General features: G+C 51.0%; 1 protein-coding gene across 5 annotated transcripts in view; it reads right to left on the reverse strand.

The window, feature by feature from the left end:
• The window catches only part of SPIN1 (spindlin 1), a 66,375-nt gene extending 62,312 nt beyond the window's left edge, over window positions 1–4,063 (reverse strand). For 2 of the 5 annotated variants that reach the window (XM_063319555.1, XM_063319556.1), the window contains exon 1: window positions 3,413–3,719. The gene's annotated coding sequence lies outside the window, so the exon portion shown is untranslated. Of the gene's footprint in view, window positions 1–3,412; window positions 3,764–3,926 lie in introns of those variants that run through there. The other 3 variants (XM_063319557.1, XM_063319558.1, XM_063319559.1) reach the window with 3 other exon arrangements.
• Window positions 4,064–7,461: the final 3,398 nt, after the last annotated feature.

Consider the following 7,461-nt stretch of genomic DNA (forward strand, 5'->3'; position numbering starts at 1 on the left):
CTTGTTAAAAGAAATTGGTTGATTTCTAACATCTTCCAGCAAGCTGACCACTGAGACAGCGTTTCTTGCAGTTTTGTTTTTCCTCAGTTTCACTTCCCAATATGAAAAAGTGAACAGTTTTGGAAAAGATGATGTTACTAGCACCTGGGTTTTAATTTGGTTAAACGCGACCTAGTATTACCCACAATGACCAAACACTGCAGTGTCTTCACTTATTGGTACCAAAGACACAAGGATTTGGCAAGTTCTTCAACTAGATCAGCTCCTCATGGGATACTAAGACACACAATATTGATTTTTGACCAACTCATCAACACAACCAAGACAGAAAGAAAAACCTTGTAGGTGTCATAGAAAAGAACAGAATTGCAAGCTATAGCAAAGACACTATAAAGAAGAAACTTCACAAAGCTAATAAAGTAGAGCTGAATTTTACAGAATAAAATTCAATTGTAGCAACAAAACTACAGTGTACCAGACTTAAGAAACATAACAATTTTTAAGCGATCTATTATTTAAAGAGATGTGTTGTGGATAGCCTATTTCTATTTTGTTTGATTTGCTCTTCAGGCTAACAATCAGCTTAAGTATCCAATATCTGCAGGAAGAGTTTGCACCGCAATACATTTCACACTCAATGCATCTCACACTTTTAGTAAGAGAGCAGTAATTTCAAAATTTGGTGGCTATCATAATGAATTACTTATTAGCTACAACTGGTAGCTAATTCTAGTATTCTATAACTATTCTAGTAGTTTTACTAATACTGCCTTCAGGTTCTTCAATGTAAAAAAAAAAAAAAGTAACCAACTGCTGCAGGAATCTACTCATGTGTCAAGTTACAGACTTTTACTCAGACTTTTCCATCTGAAAGTAGCAGAGTTGGCTCCGGAGCCATGACGTATATACATGTTCCAAAATGATCTTGTAACTTAGATGACTCCATTCAAGAGTTGTGTTGTTGTAAACTCATTATAATAAATTATTTTCTCCTCATCAGTTCATCAACACTTGTTAATGATGAAAAAAGCAGCAGAAAAAGAAGTTATAACATATGATACCTAATTCTAGCATTGAAGTGTAGCATTTACTTCTATCTCAGTAAAAGCTGTATGACTATGCCATGACAGTGTTCCTCCACTAGAAGATTCCAAAGCAAAGTAGACAAAGACGACAGAGCTAGGACATTTGTTACTTTAGGACAGTGCTCAGATATTAACAGAAGCCATGGCTATCCATGTGTATACGACTGAATAAAGACCATGTCTTTAAATATAATCTTTGAAAAATGAAATGTTTACTATCAATTACAGTAACATGTCTACAAAGCAATATAAAGCCTCATGTCTTAGTACCTGCAGCATTCATCCTTATGTTACAACCAAGACACAAATCTGTTCCACGGCAGATAACTTTAGAAATATTCAGCAAACTACCTTCAAACATTATTTTGGTTTTACGTCATAAGCAAGAAAAAAAAAAAAAGCTATATTCATCTAAACCAGAAGGGGGTGCTCTGAATAACTGACGCGGGAGGTATTGAACTGAGCATTTGCCTTGTGCTAGAAGAGGTCAGACATGCTGTCTTGTTTCAGTTTGGGAGCTCACTTAAGTTCACGATGCCATGCCTTTTTTACAAAAAAGGAATCTGAAAGGAAGGAGCGCTCCTTGTAGCAAAAAGAGAATGCTTCGGTTTGTGCTATTGTCATCACAAGGTCTAATCAATCTGTGACAGGAAAACTAGCAACACAAAGACCTGCCAAGTGTTAATTCCAGTTTTGTAGCCCATGATTTGTGAGCTCTTTAAGATACTGACAGGCAGACACAGGGAATGCAAAGAAATCCAAAAACCTATGCTACGGTTTTTACGTACACAATGCCTATTCTGACATAACTAGTTCGTGTCTTTTTAATGTGATTGTACTCAGTTGATACCTTACACCGAACTACATCCTAAAATGAAAGAACCGGCCCTAGATCATTCTGCAACTGTAACACAGTATTTCATCTCTGCCAGCACTTTGGCGCATCAGCCTCCCCCCACCGCAAAAGAGAAAAAGATATGCACATTCCAATCAAGCCTCTCTCAGCGGGGCTCACCCGGTTCCCCCCTCCTTCCCTCCCTTCCTCCCTCGCCCCAGGCCTTGCCAGGTTCCCGAATTCCCTTTTATTTTTAGGTTTCATTTTGTTGTAAACAGCAAAACGAAATGAGAAAGCTTCCAAAGCGAGGATCCTTACCCTTGAAATCCCGCCATGCGAACAATAAGGAGGGTGAATTGTTTTTCCTCTTTTTTTTTTGGATGGGAGATGAGAGGGGAGAGGGGATGAAACAAAAGCCTAAACCGAGGAGAGGGCTAAGCGGTGGAGACAGAGGGAGAAGGCGGAGACCCTGGTAGAGGAGCAGGGCGAGCGTCAGCCATGTTGTGTGTGTTGGTCCGGTATTTACAAACCTGCAGCTGCAGCAGCACTTGAGTCTGAGAGAGATGGGAACGGAGGGAGGGAGGGAGGGAGGGAGGGAGGGAGGGAGGGAGGGAGAGAGAAAGGCGAAGAGGCAGGAGACGCAGGCACTGGGAGAGAGGGGAGGGGGGAAGGGAGGGAGGAAGGGAGAGCGGCGGCGGCAGCACCAGCAGACAAAGGATCCCCGCGCAGCCTGAGCACAGCGCGCACGCAGAGCGCCGCGCAAAGCGGGAGCGCTGCCCGCAGCTCCGCCGCTGACAGACCCGGGCGGCAGCGCGGCGGATCCCCTCTCCGCCTGCCGCGCCGCAGCCCGGTCCGGCCGATACCGCACTCACGCCCCCTCGCCCCGCTTTGCCGGGGGGAATCGGGGCACGCTTCCCCCCTCCTCCGCCTCCTCCGGCGTGCGCTATCGAGGCGGGGGAGGCTCATCAGCCGGCGGCCCCTCGGCGGGCCCCAGCCCGCATACAATAGCTCCGCAGAGGGAACGGAGGGCGGCCCCGACCCCTCCCCTCCGGCACGGAACGGAGGGTGGATGCCGAGCGGGGCCCGTGCCAGGGGAGGGCGGCAGCCCCCCCGCAGCCCGGAAGGGTGGGGGGTGTTGCCAGGCAGCCGGGGCGCTGGCGGGGAGAAGGGAGGGTAGAGACGGCAACATGAGCCCGGGGGCCCCGCGGCCGCCCACCTCCCGCGGCTTCCGAGCGGGCGGCGGGGGCGGGGCGGGAGGGGCACCGCGGCCGGACGGCGGCGGCAGAAGAGGGGCCTATGTGGCCCGGACACCGCGGGTGGATACATAATGTCAGCCCCGAGGGAGAGGAGGCCGGGCTGGGCTGGCCTGGCCTGGCAGCGGCTCCAGCTCCCCCCACAGCGACTCCCTCCGGCTCTGCCCGGTACTGGACCGGGCCAGGCCAAGGGCGGCGCGAAGGGCTTCCCCCCCCGCCCGCCTTCTCCGCTCGCTCACCTGCCGGCGGGACGAGCGCCCGGGGTGCCAGGCGGGCGGCCCGGGGGTGCCAGCGCTGCAGCTGCTGCCCTGCCGCAGCCCCCACCTTGCCAGGCCGCTCAGCTCCTCCGCGGCGGGAGCGGGGACGACCGCTCCCCTTGTCTCGTTTGCCCCCCTCCGCCGCCACCGCCTCCTGCTCGCCTCTGCCACATTTGGATCCCCTCTCGCTACGCCAGCTCCGCTGCCAGGATAGAGGCCTCCTCACCTTCCTGCCAAATAGTGAGCCACCCGCATCGAGCCGTTCAAAACACAGGGCCGGGACCCGCCCTCCTCCCCCGCCCGGCCCGCCGCCCGGCGCCGCGTGCGCGCAGGCGCACTGCAGCTTGCAAACTGCGACAGGAGTAAGGAGAGGAGGACGCGCTCCCTCGCCCCGTCCGCCCTCGCCGAACTCAGCGCGCCTGCGCGGCCGCAGCCGTCGCCTGCCGCTGGCTGCCCCTAGCTGCCCTTGCCTGCCCCTACGTGCTGCGCTACCCACCGTGTCGGCGGTGCCGCGGGCCGCTGCGGCGGTTTCCAGGGCCGGCCGATTGACTGACGGTCCGCTTGGAAACATGGCCTACCCAGGCCCGGGGCGGCGGGCGGCCTTCGCCTCGCCCCGCCCCGCCTGCTCCCCGCAGCGCGCACGGCGCCGCCTCCGGGCGGGTCGCCGAGGTCTGTGGTGCCGGTGGTGCTTACCGTCAGCGGCTGCTTCACGGGCAGGCCTTGAGGCCGTGACCGAGCTGGGGCCCTGCACCATGACTGGCAGCTTCACGGCTGACGGGGTGCCCAGCATTTTCCACTGGGGTTCTGCGGTGTCAGTGGTCGCCTTCCAACCCTGGGGGAATGTTCAGGTCGTGTGGGGAAGTGGTGGTGATTGTGCAGAGAAGCCCAAGGGTGTGCAGATACTCAGGTACTACTCAGGCTTGACTAGCATTTCACCTGACTAGGCAAAGTGTTTGTAAGTAATTGAGGCTCTCCGGTGTGCTGAGGATAGGGTGATGTCTGAAAGAAAAGCAAAAGGCTGCATTTTGAACTAGGTTGTCCTCTTGCAACATTATTGGGATGGAAAAGGAATAGTTTCTTCAGAACGTACAAGGTTCCTTTGAAAACTTGTCATCTGTGGAACAGGAACACGAAAAAGGGGGTGGAGGAACACTTAAAAAATTGCTGCTGGACAAAAGCTTTGGTTACAAGTTCCCAAGTTCCTTACACAGCCTTGATGCTGTGAGTCCTGGGTGCTCCCAGCTTTTGGCTGCCAGTAAACTGACAGGCAATACCCAATAGGACAGCTGATGGAAAACGTTCATGTAGTCAAGATTGTTCAGCAATTTCTACACCACAGATAAGTGGCACCTGCTGAACTTTCAGTGTTAAGTCACAGGACATCTAGAAGAGAAGCAACAAGCTTCTTAGCTGTCACGGCAAGCATTTTTTAATTAATGAAGTGTGCACTATCTAGATGGAGTTGAACATAAGGAGGAAATTCAGTAAGCTACACCAGAAATTTTCAAATGAAACTGTGCGTGAGCCCTTAAAATCATGGGAAAGAATAAAGTCAAGTCATCTGTTGCTGTTCTGATGAAAGTATGATACAGTGTCATGGAGCCCTTGTCCAGTTTGGTACATCATTCAAGCATAGACTTCAAAAGACATTCATAGCTTTAGATTGACAAATGGTGTAAGAAAGGCAGGTATTGCTTTTGCAGAGGAGAAAAACCGTTTCCATCAGAGGTGACATGATAAGGGAATGACTAAGACAAAGAGGCTCCAGCAAAGGCTTGTAGAACATCTCTTATCACACAGACAAAGGACAAGCTGATTCCTACTGGATTAGTGTCTAGAAGGGTAGTCAGACATTTAACCAGGGCTAATGACATTAAGCAATTTTTTTACCAAAAAGGAAAGAAATAAACTAGTCAGATAATCCCTGTAGGTGTAGCATAAAGAGAAGTAAAGGGAGGCAGGACATGCGGGAAGAATTTTACGTGCCTTGGACAGACTGTGAACCCTGGAGTACCTAACCAGTGGGAAACGGGAGGGAAAAATTCGGCCAGGATTAGGAAATAGAAAGGTGTGTTTCAAGAACTGCAAGTGTGCCTACTTGCTAGATCACCCGCTGTTGCAAGAATGTGAATAAAAACGTGCTTCACAGAGGATTCTGCCTGAGCCTATTTCATTCGGACCAGAACTTATTTCTCACAATGGGAAATATAAATAGGTAAGATTATAATCTCTGTCAAATTAAGTAATTTTATACTGAAAACAGGTGAACAGCTGTTCACTTTAGCAAATCAAATGGGTACTTTGAAATTTTCAAACTAGAGCTTGGCAAGTTGTCGTGGTTTAGCCTCAGACGGCAATTTTTCCCAATTGCCTTGTCAATGCCGCCTTCCCTAGACAGGGATCCCAGCTGCCTGGCCTCCCTACCCTCTAATTCCAGGCTACTGGCCCCGTTATCCCAGCACCGGAGCAGCCAGGTGACAATGTGCTCGCCTGAAAGTCGGCTAAAATCTTTTCGCATATCCCGCAACTCACTCAAGGATAGGGATCAAGTAATTATCTCTGGTTCTGCCTCTTCCTCCTGCTCTTGTGATGACCCTGGTTCATCATCATCTCTTACTAAGCGAACTGATTTCTTTGTGTACTTCTTCTTCTGTATGGGGGCAACTGATACCGGCACGGGTTGGTTCCCTGGTTCAGTGGCAGTGGCTGCTATGGGGATTGGAGTAACTGCAGTGGCTACCACAGGGGTTGCAGTAGCCGCAGTGTCTGTCGCAGGGGTTGCAGTAGCCGCAGTGTCCGCCGCAGGGGTTGCAGTAGCCGCAGTGTCCGTCGCAGGGGTTGCAGTAGCCGCAGTGGCTGCCGCAGGGGTTGCAGTAGCCGCAGTGGCTGCTGGTCTGGTTTCCATCTCTTCCCCCTGAGGGTGCTGCATAATTCTGAGCAGTGCCTGGTAGATACTGGCCAGGGCCCAGCACAGCGCGGTGAGTTGTGCCTCTCTAGAATAGCCACAGCATTTTCCCTTCAAATATTCTACCACTTTATCAGGGTCCTGTAATTGTTCAGGGGTGAAGTCCCAGACCATTGGAGGTGAGAAGTTCTCTAGGTACCTGCCCATGCTCTCCCACATGCCGTGCCACCCCTGACTATCCAGCCTTGGAGCAGATCTCCGGGTGGTAGTCTTAAATAGTTGCTTAACCCTAAACAAGACCTGGAACGTATTCAGGAGACATAATACTAGGAACATGCTGGTTTGAGTATCCCAAGGATATTCAAAATTCTCAAAAGTTGTCATACCTGACCCGAAGGAGAAAAGGGAGGCAAAAGAGCTGGGGAAAGTGCCCCCCCCCCCCCGTTTCCCGCACAGACTGGGTGTAATTATTAATAAATTCTGAGAGACGGTGCCCAATGTACGGACAGGACAGCAAAACCACATAAACACCCCAAAATAGCTGTCTGAACAGTGATGTTATCATATCATAAACAGATATCGCACAGGACAGCAGCATGATAATCCTCATCCCTCTTCCAGACACGGTAAACAGTATTGCAGGGAGTACATAAGCCATATAGGAATTTATATAACACAGCCGTGAGAACAAACCAAGCAACATGGTGACCAGCGACTATTTACCTAATAAAATAAATGCATACAAAAAATCCGGTTTTCCACGTTCTAGTTGAATTCTGTCGTTATCTCAACCCTTCGAGCCCCACGTTGGGCGCCAAAAAGGACTGTCGTGGTTTAGCCTCAGACGGCAACAAAGAACCACGGGCCGCTCGCTCGCGCCTTCCTGATACAGGAAGAATCAGAAGAAAAAGGCAAGACTCTTGGGTTGAGACAAAGGCAGTTTAACAGAACAGCAAAGGGAACAGGCAAACAACAACAATAACACGGACAGAGGCATATACAAATACGATTACCGCCGCTCACCGCCCGGACCAGGGACGCCCCAGCCCGCCCCAAGCGGCGACTTCCTGCCCCCTCCCCCGGCAGCTCGGGGTGGGCATGGCTCACATGGCATGGAATACCAGGG

Source organism: Chroicocephalus ridibundus, chromosome Z (genome assembly GCF_963924245.1).
Source record: "Chroicocephalus ridibundus chromosome Z, bChrRid1.1, whole genome shotgun sequence".
Taxonomy (NCBI): domain Eukaryota; kingdom Metazoa; phylum Chordata; class Aves; order Charadriiformes; family Laridae; genus Chroicocephalus; species Chroicocephalus ridibundus.